The sequence below is a fragment of the Oncorhynchus gorbuscha genome, unplaced genomic scaffold, assembly GCF_021184085.1.
Source record: "Oncorhynchus gorbuscha isolate QuinsamMale2020 ecotype Even-year unplaced genomic scaffold, OgorEven_v1.0 Un_scaffold_778, whole genome shotgun sequence".
Lineage (NCBI taxonomy): Eukaryota > Metazoa > Chordata > Actinopteri > Salmoniformes > Salmonidae > Oncorhynchus > Oncorhynchus gorbuscha.
The window spans coordinates 114,577-135,000 of record NW_025745808.1 but is presented as its reverse complement, the minus strand read 5'-3'; the positions used below and the strand labels follow the sequence as shown (position 1 = coordinate 135,000).

General features: G+C 42.3%; 1 long non-coding RNA gene and 1 pseudogene across 1 annotated transcript; both read left to right on the top strand.

Annotated features, from left to right (window-relative positions):
- The window catches only part of LOC124020239, a 93,315-nt pseudogene extending 81,830 nt beyond the window's left edge, over window positions 1-11,485 (top strand).
- Window positions 11,486-16,087: 4,602 nt separating this feature from the next.
- On the top strand, window positions 16,088-19,379 carry LOC124020240. The gene is made up of 3 exons (XR_006835941.1): window positions 16,088-16,102; window positions 18,255-18,403; window positions 19,111-19,379. It is a non-coding gene; the product is annotated as an uncharacterized LOC124020240 (long non-coding RNA).
- Window positions 19,380-20,424: the final 1,045 nt, after the last annotated feature.

The following is a 20,424-nucleotide window of genomic DNA, read 5'->3' as shown; positions in this document are numbered from 1 at the left end:
TCTGTCCTGTTAATATTGGAGGTTTGATGCAGCAGGACACATCTCCTGTCAGTTAGTGTTCTGTCCTGTTAATATTGGAGGTTTGATGCAGCAGGACACATCTCCTGTCAGTTAGTGTCCTGTCCTGTTAATATTGATGCAGCAGGACACATCTCCTGTCAGTTAGTGTTCTGTCCTGTTAATATTGGAGGTTTGATGCAGCAGGACACATCTCCTGTCAGTTAGTGTTCTGTCCTTCTGTCCTGTTAATATTGTTTGATAGCAGGACACATCTCCTGTCAGTTAGTGTTCTGTCCTGTTAATATTGGAGGTTTGATGCAGCAGGACACATCTCCTGTCAGTTAGTGTTCTGTCCTGTTAATATTGATGCAGCAGGACACATCTCCTGTCAGTTAGTGTTCTGTCCTGTTAATATTGTTTGATGCAGTGGACACATCTCCTGTCTGTCTGTTAATATTGGAGGTTTGATGCAGCAGGACACATCTCCTGTCAGTTAGTGTTCTGTCCTGTTAATATTGATGCAGCAGGACACATCTCCTGTTAGTTAGTGTTCTGTCCTGTTAATATTGGAGGTTTGATGCAGCAGGACACATCTCCTGTCAGTTAGTGTTCTGTCCTGTTAATATTGGAGGTTTGATGCAGCAGGACACATCTCCTGTCAGTTAGTGTTCTGTCCTGTTAATATTGATGCAGCAGGACACATCTCCTGTCAGTTAGTGTTCTGTCCTGTTAATATTGATGCAGCAGGACACATCTCCTGTCAGTTAGTGTTCTGTCCTGTTAATATTGGAGGTTTGATGCAGCAGGACACATCTCCTGTCAGTTAGTGTTCTGTCCTGTTAATATTGGAGGTTTGATACAGCAGGACACATCTCCTGTCAGTTAGTGTTCTGTCCTGTTAATATTGGAGGTTTGATGCAGCAGGACACATCTCCTGTCAGTTAGTGTTCTGTCCTGTTAATATTGAGGTTTGATGTCTCCTGTCAGTTAGTGTTCTGTCCTGTTAATATTGGAGGTTTGATGCAGCAGGACACATCTCCTGTCAGTTAGTGTTCTGTCCTGTTAATATTGATGCAGCAGGACACATCTCCTGTCAGTTAGTGTTCTGTCCTGTTAATATTGGAGGTTTGATGCAGCAGGACACAGTTAGTTTTCTGTCCTGTTAATATTGGAGGTTTGATGCAGCAGGACACAGTTAGTTTTCTGTCCTGTTAATATTGGAGGTTTGATGCAGCAGGACACAGTTAGTTTTCTGTCCTCATTTTTTGGTTTTGTTTTGGTAACCGAATAAGCGAGAGGGAAAAAAAACAAACAAGATAAAGATCACTTCATCTTTTACGCAAACTAGTATTGAAATGATGTCCTGAATTCAAGTGCAGCATTGACACATTACACTCAGTGAAGTGTGTTTTGTGATTGTGGATTGAAAGTGACCTCCCAGTCTACTGTAAGAGGGCTGGCTGAGTATCAGAAGGTTTTGATCATAGCCGTTATGGCGTCTCTTATGCGTAAATATCTGTGTTCTTTCCAGATGACTCCCAAGTCCAAGAGGAAAAGCATCCACAGTAGAATGCTCCGTCCAGTTTCTCGTGCCTTCGGTGAGTCTCCTCGACCAAGCAGAGCGCTGGTATCAGATCAACGTTGTGACGTGTGGACCATGACAGATTGTTGTGGTGTTCCTACCTGTACGAGAAGCTGATGAATAATTAACTAGATAACATACCTCTAGTTGTAGGTTCTGACAGAGAGCTGTTTTAGGTTCTGACAGAGAGCTGGTTTAGATAACATACTTCTAGTTTTAGGTTCTGACAGAGAGCTGGTTTAGATAACATACCTCTAGTTGTAGGTTCTGACAGAGAGCTGTTTTAGGTTCTGACAGAGAGCTGGTTTAGATAACATACCTCTAGTTGTAGGTTCTGACAGAGAGCTGGTTTAGATAACATACTTCTAGTTTTAGGTTCTGACAGAGAGCTGGTTTAGATAACATACTTCTAGTTTTAGGTTCTGACAGAGAGCTGGTTTAGATAACATACCTCTAGTTGTAGGTTCTGACAGAGAGCTGGTTTAGATAACATACCTCTAGTTGTAGGTTCTGACAGAGAGCTGGTTTAGGTTCTGACAGAGAGCTAGTTTAGATAACATACCTCTAGTTGTAGGTTCTGACAGAGAGCTGTTTTAGGTTCTGACAGAGAGCTGGTTTAGATAACATACCTCTAGTTGTAGGTTCTGACAGAGAGCTGGTTTAGATAACATACCTCTAGTTGTAGGTTCTGACAGAGAGCTGGTTTAGATAACATACCTCTAGTTGTAGGTTCTGACAGAGAGCTGGTTTAGATAACATACCTCTAGTTGTAGGTTCTGACAGAGAGCTGGTTTAGATAACATACCTCTAGTTGTAGGTTCTGACAGAGAGCTGGTTTAGGTTCTGACAGAGAGCTGGTTTAGATAACATACCTCTAGTTGTAGGTTCTGACAGAGAGCTGTTTTAGGTTCTGACAGAGAGCTGGTTTAGATAACATACCTCTAGTTGTAGGTTCTGACAGAGAGCTGGTTTAGATAACATACCTCTAGTTGTAGGTTCTGACAGAGAGCTGGTTTAGATAACATACCTCTAGTTGTAGGTTCTGACAGAGAGCTGGTTTAGATAACATACCTCTAGTTGTAGGTTCTGACAGAGAGCTGGTTTAGATAACATACCTCTAGTTGTAGGTTCTGACAGAGAGCTGGTTTAGATAACATACCTCTAGTTGTAGGTTCTGACAGAGAGCTGGTTTAGATAACATACCTCTAGTTGTAGGTTCTGACAGAGAGCTGTTTTAGGTTCTGACAGAGAGCTGGTTTAGATAACATACCTCTAGTTGTAGGTTCTGACAGAGAGCTGGTTTAGATAACATACCTCTAGTTGTAGGTTCTGACAGAGAGCTGGTTTAGGTTCTGACAGAGAGCTGGTTTAGATAACATACCTCTAGTTGTAGGTTCTGACAGAGAGCTGGTTTAGATAACATACCTCTAGTTGTAGGTTCTGACAGAGAGCTGGTTTAGGTTCTGACAGAGAGCTGGTTTAGATAACATACCTCTAGTTGTAGGTTCTGACAGAGAGCTAGTTTAGATAACATACCTCTAGTTGTAGGTTCTGACAGAGAGCTGTTTTAGGTTCTGACAGAGAGCTGTTTTAGGTTCTGACAGAGAGCTGTTTTAGGTTCTGACAGAGAGCTGTTTTAGGTTCTGACAGAGAGCTGGTTTAGGTTCTGACAGAGAGCTGGTTTAGATAACATACCTCTAGTTGTAGGTTCTGACAGAGAGCTGGTTTAGGTTCTGACAGAGAGCTGGTTTAGATAACATACCTCTAGTTGTAGGTTCTGACAGAGAGCTGGTTTAGGTTCTGACAGAGAGCTGGTTTAGATAACATACCTCTAGTTTTAGGTTCTGACAGAGAGCTGGTTTAGATAACATACCTCTAGTTGTAGGTTCTGACAGAGAGCTGGTTTAGTTGTAGTTCTGACAGAGAGCTGGTTTAGATAACATACCTCTAGTTGTAGGTTCTGACAGAGAGCTGGTTTAGATAACATACCTCTAGTTGTAGGTTCTGACAGAGAGCTGTTTTAGGTTCTGACAGAGAGCTGGTTTAGATAACATACCTCTAGTTTTAGGTTCTGACAGAGAGCTGGTTTAGATAACATACCTCTAGTTTTAGGTTCTGACAGAGAGCTGTTTTAGGTTCTGACAGAGAGCTGTTTTAGGTTCTGACAGAGAGCTGGTTTAGATAACATACCTCTAGTTGTAGGTTCTGACAGAGAGCTGGTTTAGATAACATACCTCTAGTTGTAGGTTCTGACAGAGAGCTGGTTTAGATAACATACCTCTAGTTGTAGGTTCTGACAGAGAGCTGGTTTAGGTTCTGACAGAGAGCTGGTTTAGATAACATACCTCTAGTTGTAGGTTCTGACAGAGAGCTGGTTTAGATAACATACCTCTAGTTGTAGGTTCTGACAGAGAGCTGGTTTAGATAACACACCTCTAGTTTTAGGTTAATTTATAAATGCAGAAATGTGTTTTGTGAAATGTGTTTCATTACATAGTCTTACTAGATATGAACTGCTACTTATTCATAATGTTCCCACCATCTACAGTATGTAATCCTCTGACCTGTCTATAACCTGTGACCTCTGACCTTGTAGAGATGGAGTTTGACCTTGACAAGGCCCTGGAAGATGTTCCTATCCACACAGAGGACCCTCCTGCACCTTCCCCTGCTCCTACCCTCTCGAGGTCAGAGAAGAGACCGTCAGGGGCCATGGGAGAACTGCCCTCAGACGAGGCCAAGAAGCTGCAGCACTTCACCAAACTACGCCCTCGCAGGAACAAGAAGATGCAGTCCAGTAAGATACCGGTGAGTATCGCCTCTGTGAGTTACTGCTGGGGGAATGAGCAGGACAGTAAGATACCGGTGAGTATCGCCTCTGTGAGTTACTGCTGGGGGAATGAGCAGTCCAGTAAGATACCGGTGAGTATCGCCTCTGTGAGTTACTGCTGGGGGAATGAGCAGTCCAGTAAGATACCGGTGAGTATCGCCTCTGTGAGTTACTGCTGGGGGAATGAGCAGGACAGTAAGATACCGGTGAGTATCGTCACTGTGAGTTACTGCTGGGGGAATGAGCAGTCCAGTAAGATACTGGTGAGTATCGCCTCTGTGAGTTACTGCTGGGGGAATGAGCAGGACAGTAAGGGAGATGTCAGTTATTTAGTTCTAACAACAACCCCAGAGTAAGAACCTTTGGAAGTGAGTACGGTGTTTATTTTAGAAACACCTTTTACGCTTGTTCTCAAACACACAACTAGTCCTCTCTTACTTTATGAAGTAGTTTATCTGGTATGGTGTTATAACAACCCTGTATTGGTATGGTGTTATAACAACCCTGTATTGTCATGGTGTTATAACAACTCTGTATTGTGTTATAACAACCCTGTAGTGGTATGGTGTTATAACAACCCTGTATTGTCATGGTGTTATAACAACCCTGTATTGTGTTATAACAACCCTGTAGTGGTATGGTGTTATAACAACCCTGTATTGTGTTATAACAACCCTGTAGTGGTATGGTGTTATAACAACCCTGTATTGTGTTATAACAACCCTGTAGTGGTATGGTGTTATAACAACCCTGTATTGTTATAACAACCCTGTAGTGGTATGGTGTTATAACAACCCTGTATTGTGTTATAACAACCCTGTATTGTCATGGTGTTATAACAACCCTGTATTGTCATGGTGTTATAACAACCCTGTATTGTCATGGTGTTATAACAACCCTGTAGTGGTATGGTGTTATAACAACCCTGTATTGGCATGGTGTTATAACAACCCTGTAGTGGTATGGTGTTATAACAACCCTGTAGTGGTATGGTGTTATAACAACCCTGTATTGTGTTATAACAACCCTGTATTGTCATGGTGTTATAACAACCCTGTAGTGGTATGGTGTTATAACAACCCTGTATTGTGTTATAACAACCCTGTATTGTCATGGTGTTATAACAACCCTGTAGTGGTATGGTGTTATAACAACCCTGTATTGTGTTATAACAACCCTGTAGTGGTATGGTGTTATAACAACCCTGTATTGTCATGGTGTTATAACAACCCTGTATTGTCATGGTGTTATAACAACCCTGTAGTGGTATGGTGTTATAACAACCCTGTAGTGGTATGGTGTTATAACAACCCTGTATTGGCACGGTGTTATAACAACCCTGTATGGTGTTATAACAACCCTGTATTGTCATGGTGTTATAACAACCCTGTAGTGGTATGGTGTTATAACAACCCTGTATTGTGTTATAACAACCCTGTAGTGGTATGGTGTTATAACAACCCTGTATGGTGTTATAACAACCCTGTATTGTCATGGTGTTATAACAACCCTGTATTGTCATGGTGTTATAACAACCCTGTATTGTCATGGTGTTATAACAACCCTGTAGTGGTATGGTGTTATAACAACCCTGTATTGTGTTATAACAACCCTGTAGTGGTATGGTGTTATAACAACCCCCTGTATTGTCATGGTGTTATAACAACCCTGTATTGTCATGGTGTTATAACAACCCTGTATTGTCATGGTGTTATAACAACCCTGTATTGTCATGGTGTTATAACAACCCTGTAGTGGTATGGTGTTATAACAACCCTGTAGTGGTATGGTGTTATAACAACCCTGTAGTGGTATGGTGTTATAACAACCCTGTATGGTGTTATAACAACCCTGTATTGTCATGGTGTTATAACAACCCTGTATTGTCATGGTGTTATAACAACCCTGTAGTGGTATGGTGTTATAACAACCCTGTATTGTCATGGTGTTATAACAACCCTGTATTGTCATGGTGTTATAACAACCCTGTATTGTCATGGTGTTATAACAACCCTGTAGTGGTATGGTGTTATAACAACCCTGTATTGTCATGGTGTTATAACAACCCCGTATTGGTATGGTGTTATAACAACCCTGTATGGTGTTATAACAACCCTGTATTTTTACTTCACAGCAAATCAGCAGCACCACGTCTCAGGACGGAGAGCAGAACGGCCTGCATGGAAGGGTTGATGAGGGGGTGGACGAGTTCTTCTCCAAGAAAGTCACCAAGATGGACTCGAAGTTAGCGTTACGACTCATCACTATGAACAATTACTTGTCCTCTTGCTCTTTCAGCCATGTTTATATTGAAAAAGTTAACTTTCTCTCTCTCACTCCCCCCTCTCTCCGTCTCTCACTCCTCTGTCTCTCACTCCTTTCTCTCTCTCTCACTCCCCCCTCTCTCCGTCTCTCACTCCTTCCTCTCTCTCTCTCTCACTCCCCCCTCTCTCCGTCTCTCACTTCTTCCTCTCTCTCTCCCTCTCTCTCTCACTCCCCCCTCTCTCCTTCCCCCTCTCTCCCCCTCTCAGACGTTCCCTAAAGAGTTCAGACTCCCAGGACGGGGAGAAGAAGAGGAGTAAAGGAGGTTTCCTCAACCTCATCAAGTCTCGCACCTCCAAGTCTTCAGACAAAGACAAGACTTCAGACAAAGACAAGTCAGAGAAGAACCAGTCTACCCCAGCTCCAGCCCTAACCCCAGCTCCAGCCCTAACCCCAGCTCTAGTAACCACTGTCCCCGAGGGGCCTTCCTCCCCTAAGGCCTCCCTGAAGAGCCAAGCTCCAGAACCACCAACCAAGGTCAAGGAGGCCAAGACCCAGCCCACTCATCCCAGCCAGCTCACCCAACCCCTGGAGTGCAGCAGCAGCTCAGACCGGTCTGAGGAGCTACGGACCCCAGACTCTATGGATGAGGTGTCAGAGGGGGACAGTAAGGGTAGTCCCCAGGGGGGGAGGCGCTACGGGGTGCAGGTGATGGGGACTGGACTCCTGGCGGAGATGAAGGCCAAGCAGGAGAGACGGACCTTCGGATCACATAAGGTCAGTACCGGTGAATCAAAAGTAATATATTACTGTAACTACATCTGTCTGCTGGAGAACCAAAAGTAATATATTACTGTTACCACATCTGTCTGTACCGGTGAATCAAGAGTAATATATTACTGTAACTACATCAGTCAGTACTGGAGAACCAAAAGTAATATATTACTGTTTCTACATCTAGCTGTACGGGTGAATCAAAAGTAATATATTACTGTAACTACATCAGTCAGTACCGAAGAACCAAAAGTAATATATTACTGTTACTACATCTGTACTGGTGAATCAAAAGTAATATATTACTGTAACTGTCTGTACTGGTTTATATACTGAACAAAAATATAAGCATAGTTTAAACTATTTTACTGATTTACAATTCAAATCAGGAAATCATTCCATTGAATTACATTAATTAGGCCCTAATCTGTTGAAGCACCTTTGGCAACGAGTACAGCCTCGAGTCTTCTTGGGTATGACACTACAAGCTTGGCACACCTGTATTTTGGGAGTTTCTCCCATTCTTATCTGCAGATCCTCTCAAGCTCTGTCAGGTTGGATGGGGCGTCGCTGCACAGCTATTTTCAGCAGGTTTTCTTCAAGGATCTCTCTGTACTTTGCTCTGTTCATCTTTCCCTGGATCCTGACTAGTCTCCCAGTCCCTGCCGCTGAAAGACATCCCCACAGCATGATGCTGACACCACCATGCTTCACCGTAGGGATGGTGCCAGGTTTCCTCCAGACGTGACGCTTGGCATTCATTCAGGCCAAAGAGTTCAATCTTGGTTTCATCAGACCAGAGAATCTTGTTTCTCATGGTCTGAGAATCCTTTAGGAGCCTTTTGGCAAACTCCAAGCGGCCTGTCATGAGCCATCTGTTGGCGGGGTCATGGTGCTGAGCTGTATGGCTGGACCTCAGCCCAGCCACTCTGTTACACTACAGCGCCACCTGCTGCCGGAAATAAATACAGCACAACACTTATTGTATTCTAAGAGCAAGCTGGGATGCTAAAGTCGATAGGAGACAGTAACGTCCACACTAGTAATAGTCGATGTATAGTAGATGCTGTGACTGAACCCCCAGGGTTGTCTGTCTGTCTCCCCCAGGACCAGTATGACCAGTCGTCCAGTCCAGACAGCAGTGGCAGCGGTGAGTGCATCTCTACTGGCTGGTTTATGTTTACAAAGTGGGAATCACATGACGTGGGAGACCATACTTCCTGAACCCACAGATGTGTATCGATTCACCCTGACTGCCTTGATTTAGACGGTCAAATTGAAGCTTATCTTGGACATGACCTCATGCATGTGTTTGCATGTGACTGAAGGTAATGAAGTGATTAGCACAGTTAGTGACTGAACCAGAAGACTTGTTTTGTGAATCAGTTGTGAATAATTTGTGAATCGTTTGTGAATCGTTTGTGAATCGTTTGTGAATCGTTTGTGAATCGTTTGTGAATCGTTTGTGTGACTTGTTGCCTTCTGTGTGTCCCGTGAATGGCCATGTGTGTCCGACTATATATCCTCACTATTGTTATTTTATTGTTGCTCCTTTAATTATTTGTTATTTATCTTCTTTTTTTTTTTACTTCAGTTTATTTCAGTAAATAATTTCTTAACACTTACTTATTTTTCTTAAAACTGCTTTGTTGGTTAAGTCAGCATTTCACTGTGAGGTCTACTACACCTGTCAGCATTTCACTGTGAGGTCTACTACACCTGTTGTATTCAGCATTTCACTGTGAGGTCTACTACACCTGTTGTATTCAGCATTTCACTGTAAGGTCTACTACACCTGTTGTATTCAGCATTTCACTGTGAGGTCTACTACACCTGTTGTATTCAGCATTTCACTGTGAGGTCTACTACACCTGTTGTATTCAGCATTTCACTGTGAGGTCTACTACACCTGTTGTATTCAGCATTTCACTGTGAGGTCTACTACACCTGTTGTATTCAGCATTTCACTGTAAGGTCTACTACACCTGTTGTATTCAGCATTTCACTGTGAGGTCTACTACACCTGTTGTATTAAGCATTTCACTGTGAGGTCTACTACACCTGTTGTATTCAGCATTTCACTGTAAGGTCTACTACACCTGTTGTATTCAGCATTTCACTGTAAGGTCTACTACACCTGTTGTATTCAGCATTTCACTGTGAGGTCTACTACACCTGTTGTATTCAGCATTTCACTGTAAGGTCTACTACACCTGTTGTATTCAGCATTTCACTGTGAGGTCTACTACACCTGTTGTATTCAGCATTTCACTGTGAGGTCTACTACACCTGTTGTATTCAGCATTTCACTGTGAGGTCTACTACACCTGTTGTATTCAGCATTTCACTGTGAGGTCTACTACACCTGTTGTATTCAGCATTTCACTGTAAGGTCTACTACACCTGTTGTATTCAGCATTTCACTGTAAGGTCTACTACACCTGTTGTATTCAGCATTTCACTGTGAGGTCTACTACACCTGTTGTATTCAGCATTTCACTGTGAGGTCTACTACACCTGTTGTATTCAGCATTTCACTGTTGTATTCAGCATTTCACTGTAGGTCTACTACACCTGTTGTATTCAGCATTTCACTGTAAGGTCTACTACACCTGTTGTATTCAGCATTTCACTGTGAGGTCTACTACACCTGTTGTATTCAGCATTTCACTGTGAGGTCTACTACACCTGTTGTATTCAGCATTTCACTGTGAGGTCTACTACACCTGTTGTATTCAGCATTTCACTGTGAGGTCTACCTACACCTGTTGTATTCAGCATTTCACTGTGAGGTCTACTTACACCTGTTGTATTCAGCATTTCACTGTGAGGTCTACTACACCTGTTGTATTCAGCATTTCACTGTGAGGTCTACTACACCTGTTGTATTCAGCATTTCACTGTGAGGTCTACTACACCTGTTGTATTCAGCATTTCACTGTGAGGTCTACTACACCTGTTGTATTCAGCATTTCACTGTAAGGTCTACTACACCTGTTGTATTCAGCATTTCACTGTAAGGTCTACTACACCTGTTGTATTCAGCATTTCACTGTAAGGTCTACTACACCTGTTGTATTCAGCATTTCACTGTAAGGTCTACCTACACCTGTTGTATTCAGCATTTCACTGTAAGGTCTACTACACCTGTTGTATTCAGCATTTCACTGTAAGGTCTACTACACCTGTTGTATTCAGCATGTCACTGTAAGGTCTACTACACCTGTTGTATTCAGCATTTCACTGTAAGGTCTACTACACCTGTTGTATTCAGCATTTCACTGTAAGGTCTACCTACACCTGTTGTATTCGGCGCATGTGACACATGAACATTTAGATTTGATTGTGTGTGTGTGTGAGCAGTGAAGGGCCAGCCTATCCCAACAGAGAGCAGGTCTCCAGGTGGCTCCAAGGCAGAGGGGGTGGTGGTGGTCGGCTCCCCAGAGAAGAGTCCTCGTGGTGGGGAGACCAAACCAGAGACGGCCCCTAGGAACCGCATTACTTCAGTCCTAAGTTCCAGTCCTAAGCCCCATCTTCAGGGCCCCAAGCCAGCCCTCGCTGCCCGACCCTCCATCCTTCAGAAGCCGCGCACCAGCAGTAGCAGGAGCATAGGTAGGCCTGTAATATGGAGCATTGAGATGTACAGATATACTAGATATTCTTATATCCTTCCATTAGTATGGATAACAGCCAGGAGCATAGGTAGGCCTGTAATATGGAGCATTGAGATGTACAGATATACTAGATATTCATATATCCTTCCATTAGTATGTATAACAGCCAGGAGCATAGGTAGACAGGGTATAACATTTGGTCCACAAGCCACTGGGGCAGGTAGATTTAAAAAAATCTACCAGACAAAATGTTGTCATTTAATTTAAAATTACACTAATAAAACACACACAAAAACAGACGAGCCTTCTTTGTAATGCTTCTTAAACAGCACATATATTACTAGTAAGAAGTAATTAATGTGGTTTATTGAATAATATTTTTTTTACTCCCTTTAAGGGCGGGAGGTTGCCGTGGTAGCGTGATGTCAGTCATGTTAGTGCCTCTGTGAGATTGAGTCTGACTAGTAGAGACATTGTCTTCTCTTCTCTAGCTGTTGAAACTCAAACATGGAAAAACAAACCTGGCTTGTGAAACAAAACAACGTAAATAGTCAAGAAACACAAGGATAAAGTATCTCTTCAGTAGACTTCAGTTTCAAGTAAATAAGACCAACTTTTAGGCCTTGTCCGCAGCGCTTCTAACGATGAATATTTCCCCCCACTCTTCACCCCCAGCCAGGCTGTGTTGCAACGCGAGGTGGAATAGACTATATAGGATTTGCAGTTCTTTGACTTTGTGCAATTAATTTACCAGCTATGAAACAAAGTGGCTTTGAAATACATTGAAAACAGCTGCTGCGGCATTTATTTGACTATAAATGTGATCATACTTGACTATTTTTATTCCCAAATGCACTGTGGAGCCAACCACCCGCCACAGTGGCTGGTGAGAGACATCTGGCAGGTGGTGTGTGTTCATTTTAGGCCCTGTTGGTAGAGTATGGAGCATTTACATAACACAGATTGATACTGTATTTTAGTTTTATTCCTGTGGTATAGTAAACAACCAGGAGCATAGATACATTATGGATCAGATAAACAAAGTATATATGTTTTATTCCTGGATGTTAAATCTGTTAAAGATCTAGAACTATCAGGCCCCTGGATGTTAAAGATCTAGAACTATCTAGCCCCTGGATATTAAAGATCTAGAACTATCTAGCCCCTGGATGTTACATATGTTAATGATCTAGAACTATCTAGCCCCTGGATATTAAAGATCTAGAACTATCTAGCCCCTGGATGTTACATATGTTGATGATCTAGAACTATCTAGCCCCTGGATATTAAAGATCTAGAACTATCTAGCCCCTGGATGTTACATCTGTTAACGATCTAGAACTATCTAGCCCCTGGATATTAAAGATCTAGAACTATCTAGCCCCTGGATGTTACATCTGTTAAAGATCTAGAACTATCTAGCCCCTGGATGTTAAATCTGTTAAAGATCTAGAACTATCTAGCCCCTGGATGTTAAAGATCTATCTGCCCCTGGATGTTAAAGATCTAGAACTCTCTAGCCCCTGGATGTTACATCTGTTAAAGATCTAGAACTATCTAGCCCCTGGATATTAAAGATCTAGAACTATCTAGCCCCTGGATGTTAAAGATCTAGAACTATCTAGCCCCTGGATGTTACATCTGTTAAAGATCTAGAACTATCTAGCCCCTGGATGTTAAAGATCTAGAACTATCTAGCCCCTGGATGTTACATCTGTTAAAGATCTAGAACTATCTAGCCCCTGGATATTAAAGATCTAGAACTATCGAGCCCCCTGGATATTAAAGATCTAGAACTATCTAGCCCCTGGATGTTACATCTGTTAAAGATCTAGAACTATCTAGAACTATCTAGCCCTGGATGTTAAAGATCTAGAACTATCTAGCCCCTGGATGTTACATCTGTTAAAGATCTAGAACTATCTAGCCCTGTTAAAGATCTAGAACTATCGAGATATTAAAGATCTAGAACTATCTAGCCCCTGGATATTAAAGATCTAGAACTATCTAGCCCCTGGATGTTACTATCTGCCCCTGGAAAAGATCTAGAACTATCTAGCCCCTGGATGTTAAAGATCTAGAACTATCTAGCCCCTGGATGTTACATCTGTTAAAGATCTAGAACTATCTAGCCCCTGGATGTTAAAGATCTAGAACTATCTAGCCCCTGGATCTAGCCACTGGATGTTAAAGATCTAGAACTATCTATGCTAGAACTATCTAGCTGGATGTTACATCTGTTAAAGATCTAGAACTATCTAGCCCCTGGATATTAAAGATCTAGAACTATCGGAGCCCCCTGGATATTAAAGATCTTGAACTATCTAGCTCCTGGATGTTACATCTGTTAAAGATCTAGAACTATCTAGCCCCTGGATGTTAAATCTGTTAAAGATCTAGAACTATCTGGATGTTAAAGCCCCTGGATGATCTAGAACTATCTAGCCCCTGGATAAAAGATCTAGAACTATCTAGCCCCTGGATATTAAAGATCTACTATCTAGCCCCTGGATAAAAGATCTAGAACTATCTAGCCCCTGGATATTAAAGATCTAGAACTATCTAGCCCTGGATGTTAAAGATCTAGAACTATCTAGCCCCTGGATATTAAAGATCTAGAACTATCTAGCCCCTGGATGTTACATCTGTTAAAGATCTAGAACTATCTAGCCCCTGGATATTAAAGATCTAGAACTATCGAGCCCCTGGATATTAAAGATCTTGAACTATCTAGCCCTGGATGTTACATCTGTTAAAGATCTAGAACTATCTAGCCCCTGGATGTTAAATCTGAAAGATCTAGAGAACCCCTGGATCGAGCCCCTGGATATTAAAGATCTAGAACTATCTAGCCCTGGATATTAAAGATCTAGAACTATCTAGCTGTTAAAGATCTAGAACTATCTAGCCCCTGGATATTAAAGATCTAGAACTATCTAGCTCCTGGATATTAAAGATCTAGAACTATCTAGCCCCTGGATATTAAAGATCTAGAACTATCTAGCTCCTGGATAAAAAGATCTAGAACTATCTAGCCCCTGGATATTAAAGATCTAGAACTATCTAGCCCTGGATGTTACATCTGTTAAAGATCTAGAACTATCTAGCCCCTGGATATTAAAGATCTAGAACTATCTAGCCCCTGGATATTAAAGATCTAGAACTATCTAGCCCCTGGATATGTTAAAGATCTAGAACTATCTAGCCCCTGGATATTAAAGATCTAGAACTATCTAGCCCCTGGATGTTACATCTGCTAGAACTATCTAGCCCCTGGATATTAAAGATCTAGAACTATCTAGCCCCTGGATATTAAAGTTAAAGATCTAGAACTATCTAGCTGGATGTTAAAGTCTAGAACTATCTAGCTGGATGTTAAAGATCTAGAACTATCTAGCTCCTGGATGTTAAAGATCTAGAACTATCTAGCCCCTGGATGTTAAAGATCTAGAACTATCTAGCCCCTGGATGTTACATCTGTTAAAGATCTAGAACTATCGAGCCCCTGGATATTAAAGATCTAGAACTATCTAGCCCCTGGATATTAAAGATCTAGAACTATCTAAGCTCCTGGATGTTACATCTGTTAAAGATCTAGAACTATCTAGCCCCTGGATGTTAAATCTGAAAGATCTAGAACTATCGAGCCCCTGGATATTAAAGATCTAGAACTATCGAGCCCCCTGGATATTAAAGATCTTGAACTATCTAGCTCCTGGATGTTACATCTGTTAAAGTTCTAGAACTATCGAGCCCCCTGGATATTAAAGATCTAGAACTATCTAGCTCCTGGATATTAAAGATCTAGAACTATCTAGCCCCTGGATATTAAAGATCTAGAACTATCTAGCTCCTGGATGTTAAAGCTGTTAAAGATCTATAACTATCGAGCCCCCTGGATATTAAAGATCTAGAACTATCTAGCTCCTGGATATTAAAGATCTAGAACTATCTAGCCCCTGGATATTAAAGATCTAGAACTATCTAGCTCCTGGATATTAAAGATCTAGAACTATCTAGCCCTGGATGAAAGATCTAGAACTATCTAGCTCCTGGATGTTAAAGCTGTTAAAGATCTAGAACTATCTGGAGGCCCTGACACCTGTTAAAGATCTAGAACTATCTAGCTCCTGGATATTAAAGATCTAGAACTATCTAGCCCTGGATATTAAAGATCTAGAACTATCTAGCTCCTGGATGGAAAAAGATCTAGGGCACTATCTGGGGGGCACCTGGATACAAAAGCCCTCTAGGCAGGTAGGTTACCTTTACCTGGATCCAGGTAGGAAGAGACCTCTAGAACTATCTAGCTCCTGGATATTAAAGATCTGTGCGTTAGCCATGGAAGGAGAGGCTATTAGCCCTAAAGATCAGAACTATCTAGCTTCCTGGATATTAAAGATCTAGAACTATCTAGCCCCTGGATATCAGATCTAGAACTATCTGCTCCTGGATAGAAAAGCCTGGAAAAGATCTAGAAAGCTATCCTCTGTTTCCCTGGAAAAAGATCTAGAACTTCTAGCTCCTGGATAGAGATCTAGAACTATCTAGCTCCTGAATGTTAAAGCTGTTAAAGATCTAGAACTTTAGCCCTGGATAAAAGATCTAGAACTCTGTTTCCCTCAAACTATCGAGCCCCTGGATATTAAAGATCTAGAACTATCTCTACATATTAAAGATCTAGAACTATCTAGCCCCTGGATATTAAAGATCTAGTGATAGTGTAATAGTAATATTCTGGGGTCTAACTGGACACCTTCTGCCTTTCAATAGACCACAGATCTTCACCTAGGATGCCAACACAATCTGGCTTCCTGTCGCAGTCCTCAACTACACAACAATAAATGATATATCTTAACCTAAATTTGACACACACCTGTCTATAACACATAGAAACACAGTTCTATGGTTCACACTCTATAACACAGTCTCCTGGAGGGAATGTGTCTCCCAAAGGGGCAATGCTGCTATAACAGCCTGAAGAGGGTCCCCTACAACACACTCTATAACACACTCTACAAAAGCCCTCTGCTCAGGCAGGTAGGTTACCTTTACCCATCCAGGTAGGAACAGACCTCGTCACACACTATCATACTTCCATGTGTCGTTCACACTCTACTGGAAGGAGAGGCTGTTTAGCCCTAAAGACACAGACCTCTGTTTCCCTCACTCTTCTCAGTAGAGACTTAGTAGAACACTAGACACACTGAGATTGTATAACACCTAACACATTTTATAAAGCACAGACCTCTGTTTAAACTGTATCTCTTCTCACAAGACACTGCTAGAACAAGCCTGGAAGGAGAGGCACTCTATAACACAGACCTCTGTTTCCTCACAAACTGGTATCTCTTCTCAGTAGACACTCTACTACACACTCTATAACACACTCTGTTTCACACTCTACAACACACTCTACTAACACACTCTACAACACACTCTACAACACACTATTTCTCTACTACACATTCTATAACACACTCTACTACACACTCTACTACACACTCTACTACACACTCTACTACACACTCTACAACACATTCTACTAACACACTCTACTGCATTATATAACACACTCTATACACACTCTACTGCACTACAACACACTCTACTACACACTCTATAACACACTCTACTGCACACTCTATAACACACTCTACTACGCACACATCTACTACACATTCTACTAAGCACTCTACTACGCACTCTATAACACACTCTACTATGCACTCTACTACACATTCTACTACGCACTCTACTACACACTCTACTGCACAGTCTACTACACACTCTACTACACTACTACACAGTCTCCTACACACTCTACTGCACAGTCTACTACACACTCTACTACACTCTACTACACACTCTACTACACACTCTACAACACACTCTACTAACACTCTACAACACACTCTACACACTCTACTACACACACTACTACACACTACTGCACACTACTACTACACACTCTACTAACACACTCTACTACACTACTACAAAGTCTACTACACACTCTACTGCACAGTCTACTATACACTCTACTACACAGTCACCTACGCACTCTACAATGCACTCTACTACACACTACTACACACTCTACTAACACACTCTACTACACACTCTACTGCACACTCTACTGCACATCAACATTACTACACTACTGAACAGTCACCTAGGGCACTCACTAGACCACTCTTCACCACTCAGTGCTAGTCTACTACACTAAATCATGTTCTACACATCAAGATTGAATCTACTCGATCTGTTATCTATCTGTTATAACACACTCTACTACACAGATCCGTTATCGATCTGTTATCACTCTATCTGTTATTGACTGCTATCACTCTGTTATTGACACTACTACACACTCTGTTATCACTCTGTTATTGATCTGTACTGACTACTACAAAGTCTCCTAAACACTCTACTGCATGTACTACACACTGACTACACTACTACATAATGTTATTGATCTGTATTGATCTGTTATTGATCTGTTATTGATCTGTACTCATTGAACAGTTGTTGATCTGTTACCCTCGATGCTGTGATTGAAATCATGTTATGGATCTGTCTATTGATCTGTTATCGATCTGTTATCGATCTGTTATCGATCTGTTATTGATCTGTTATCGATCTGTTATTGATCTGTTGTTGATCTGTTATTGATCTGTTATCGATCTGTTATTGATCTGTTATCGATCTGTTAAATGACTCTGTTATTGATCTGTTATCGATTGATCTGTTATTGATCTGATAAGAGTGTCTGTTAAATGACTTAAATGTAATGTAAATGTAATGTTATTGATCTGTTATTGATAGGCTACTCATTATTTACAAACTCCATCAATAAAGAACCACACATTGCCTACTTGTATTCTATTTTTAGCAGCCCAGATGTGCTGAAAGACAAATTAGAATGAATGACTATGCCCCAATCGGCTTGGCCCTGTGGCTAATTGAATGGCTGATTGATCAACGAGCACTAAACTCCAGCCTCCCTCCCTCCACCCTCTCCCTCCCTCCTCCCTCCTCTCCTCCCTCCCTCCCCCTCCCTCCCTCCCTCCTCTCCCTCCCTCCCCCTCTCCTCCCCCCTCTCCCTCCCTCCTCTCCCTCCCTCCACCCTCTCCCTCCTCTCCCTCCCTCCTCTCCCTCCCTCCTCTCCCTCCCTCCACCCTCTCCCTAGTGAATGTCCCAACAGAAGACGGTAGCGTGTTTGATTCTGATCAGGAAGCTGACAAGCCAATCTCAGAGCCCGACACGCCTGCCAATCACCTACCAGCACCGAACAGGAAGTGGGCGAGCACAAGAGCAGGAAGTCCCTCCCCTGTACTGGTTAGAATAAGTTCTCCCTTTCCCTCCTCCTCTCTCACTTGCATCTTTTCTAATCTCTCATCTTGTCCCGTAGTTCAGGTCAGACTGCAGTGAGATTCACTATTGGAGCTTCTGGACGTGATTTGATTGATATTGATGGCTTATAATTGAAGGGAGCTTTTACCAAAATGAATCTAAAATACCGCCTACTGATCTTTCTCCAACTGGCACCTGAGGCAGAAAGTTATCCAGGCTTCTCTAGGCTTCACATGGGAAACGTTCATATTTTTAGAATATGTCTTTGGTGCCAGTTGGTGCCAGTTGGTGCCAGTTGGTGCCAGTTGATGCCAGTTGGTGCCAGTTGATGCCAGTTGGTGCCAGTTGGTGCCAGTTGGTGCCAGTTGATGCCAGTTGGTGCCAGTTGGTGCCAGTTGATGCCAGTTGGTGCCAGTTGATGCCAGTTGGTGCCAGTTGATGCCAGTTGATGCCAGTTGGTGCCAGTTGATGCCAGTTGGAAAATGTGCTTGCTTTTCTTTAGAAAATGTGTTGGATTGATTCATCTTTCACAAGTTACTATCTAGAAGTGTTATTTTGACTCATTTTTAGCACTGATTAGGTAGAAAATGGAGATTAAAACAGAAATCAAACCGTTTGTTTTTCAGATAAGGTTGTTTTTGGCGCCCTCCGCTGTTCATTCTCATAACCAGCTCCTGTCCTCTTCTCCTCAGCAGTGAAACCAGGCTCAGCGTCGGACCCTGCCAATCGCCAGAGCCCCCACCGCCACAACTCTGAGGACAACGGCTCCAAACCCAAGGACCAATCCCCTGACAGAGACAAGGGACCGGGGAGAAAGTCTCCCCGATCTGGAGAAGAGGCCGACAAAGACTTTATTTTTATATGAGAAACTAAACTCTCAATGAATGACAGGTGCATTGTACCTGCCTGTCATCTCAGTATATCTGATGTCAGGAATCGGACAGCGACGACCGTATGTCTAGAGACTGTCTAGAGAGTCGGGCAGAGTCGGGCAGAGTAACCCATGTGAAGTGTTTCACAGTGATAGGACTGTTGGACACTTTCACTAATCTCAGTAATACCAAGATAAATACGGCTAAAGCACTGTTATGATGATGCACTGTTGTGTGTTAAGTCACTGTGAATCATAAACAACACATTTTCTGAAGGGGGAAGGAGAGGGACATCCCTTTACACGACTCAGATATCTCATGGCTTGGCCATGTGTGTACTATGTCATCATGGTTTGGACATGTGTGTACTATGTCATCATGGTTTGGCCATGTGTGTACTATGTCATCATGGTTTGGCCATGTGTGTACTATGTCATCATGGTTTGGACATGTGTGTACTATGTCATCATGGTTTGGACATGTGTGTACTATGTCATCATGGCTTGGACATGTGTGTACTATGTCATCATGGTTTGGACATGTGTGTACTATGTCATCATAGCTTTGTGTGCCGGTCATCCCCTGTGCTTGTATTGGGAAGTGAACTGGTGTACTGTCATGCCAGTAAAAGCTAGCCTGGAATCCACACTGAATATCTGTTTCACTATTCAGATTGGTATCCATGCCAGTAAAAGCTAGCCTGGAATCCACACTGAATATCTGTTTCACTATTCAGATTGGTATCCATGCCAGTAAAAGCTAGCCTGGAATCCACACTGAATATCTGTTTCACTATTCAGATTGGTATCCATGCCAGTAAAAGCTAGCCTGGAATCCACACTGAATATCTGTTTCACTATTCAGATTGGTATCCATGCCAGTTAAAGCTAGCCTGGAATCCACACTGAATATCTGTTTCACTATTCAGATTGGTATCCATGCCAGTTAAAGCTAGCCTGGAATCCACACTGAATATCTGTTTCACTATTCAGATTGTCCGGAAATGGATGGGACTCCAGCTCAGGGCTGTTCTGCAGGCAGCATCAATTGGCTCCTAATTCAGGACCTGACTGCTTTGTGTGGACAGACGGACGTTTTCAAACCTGTCCAGCAATTCAGGAAGTAAACTGAAAT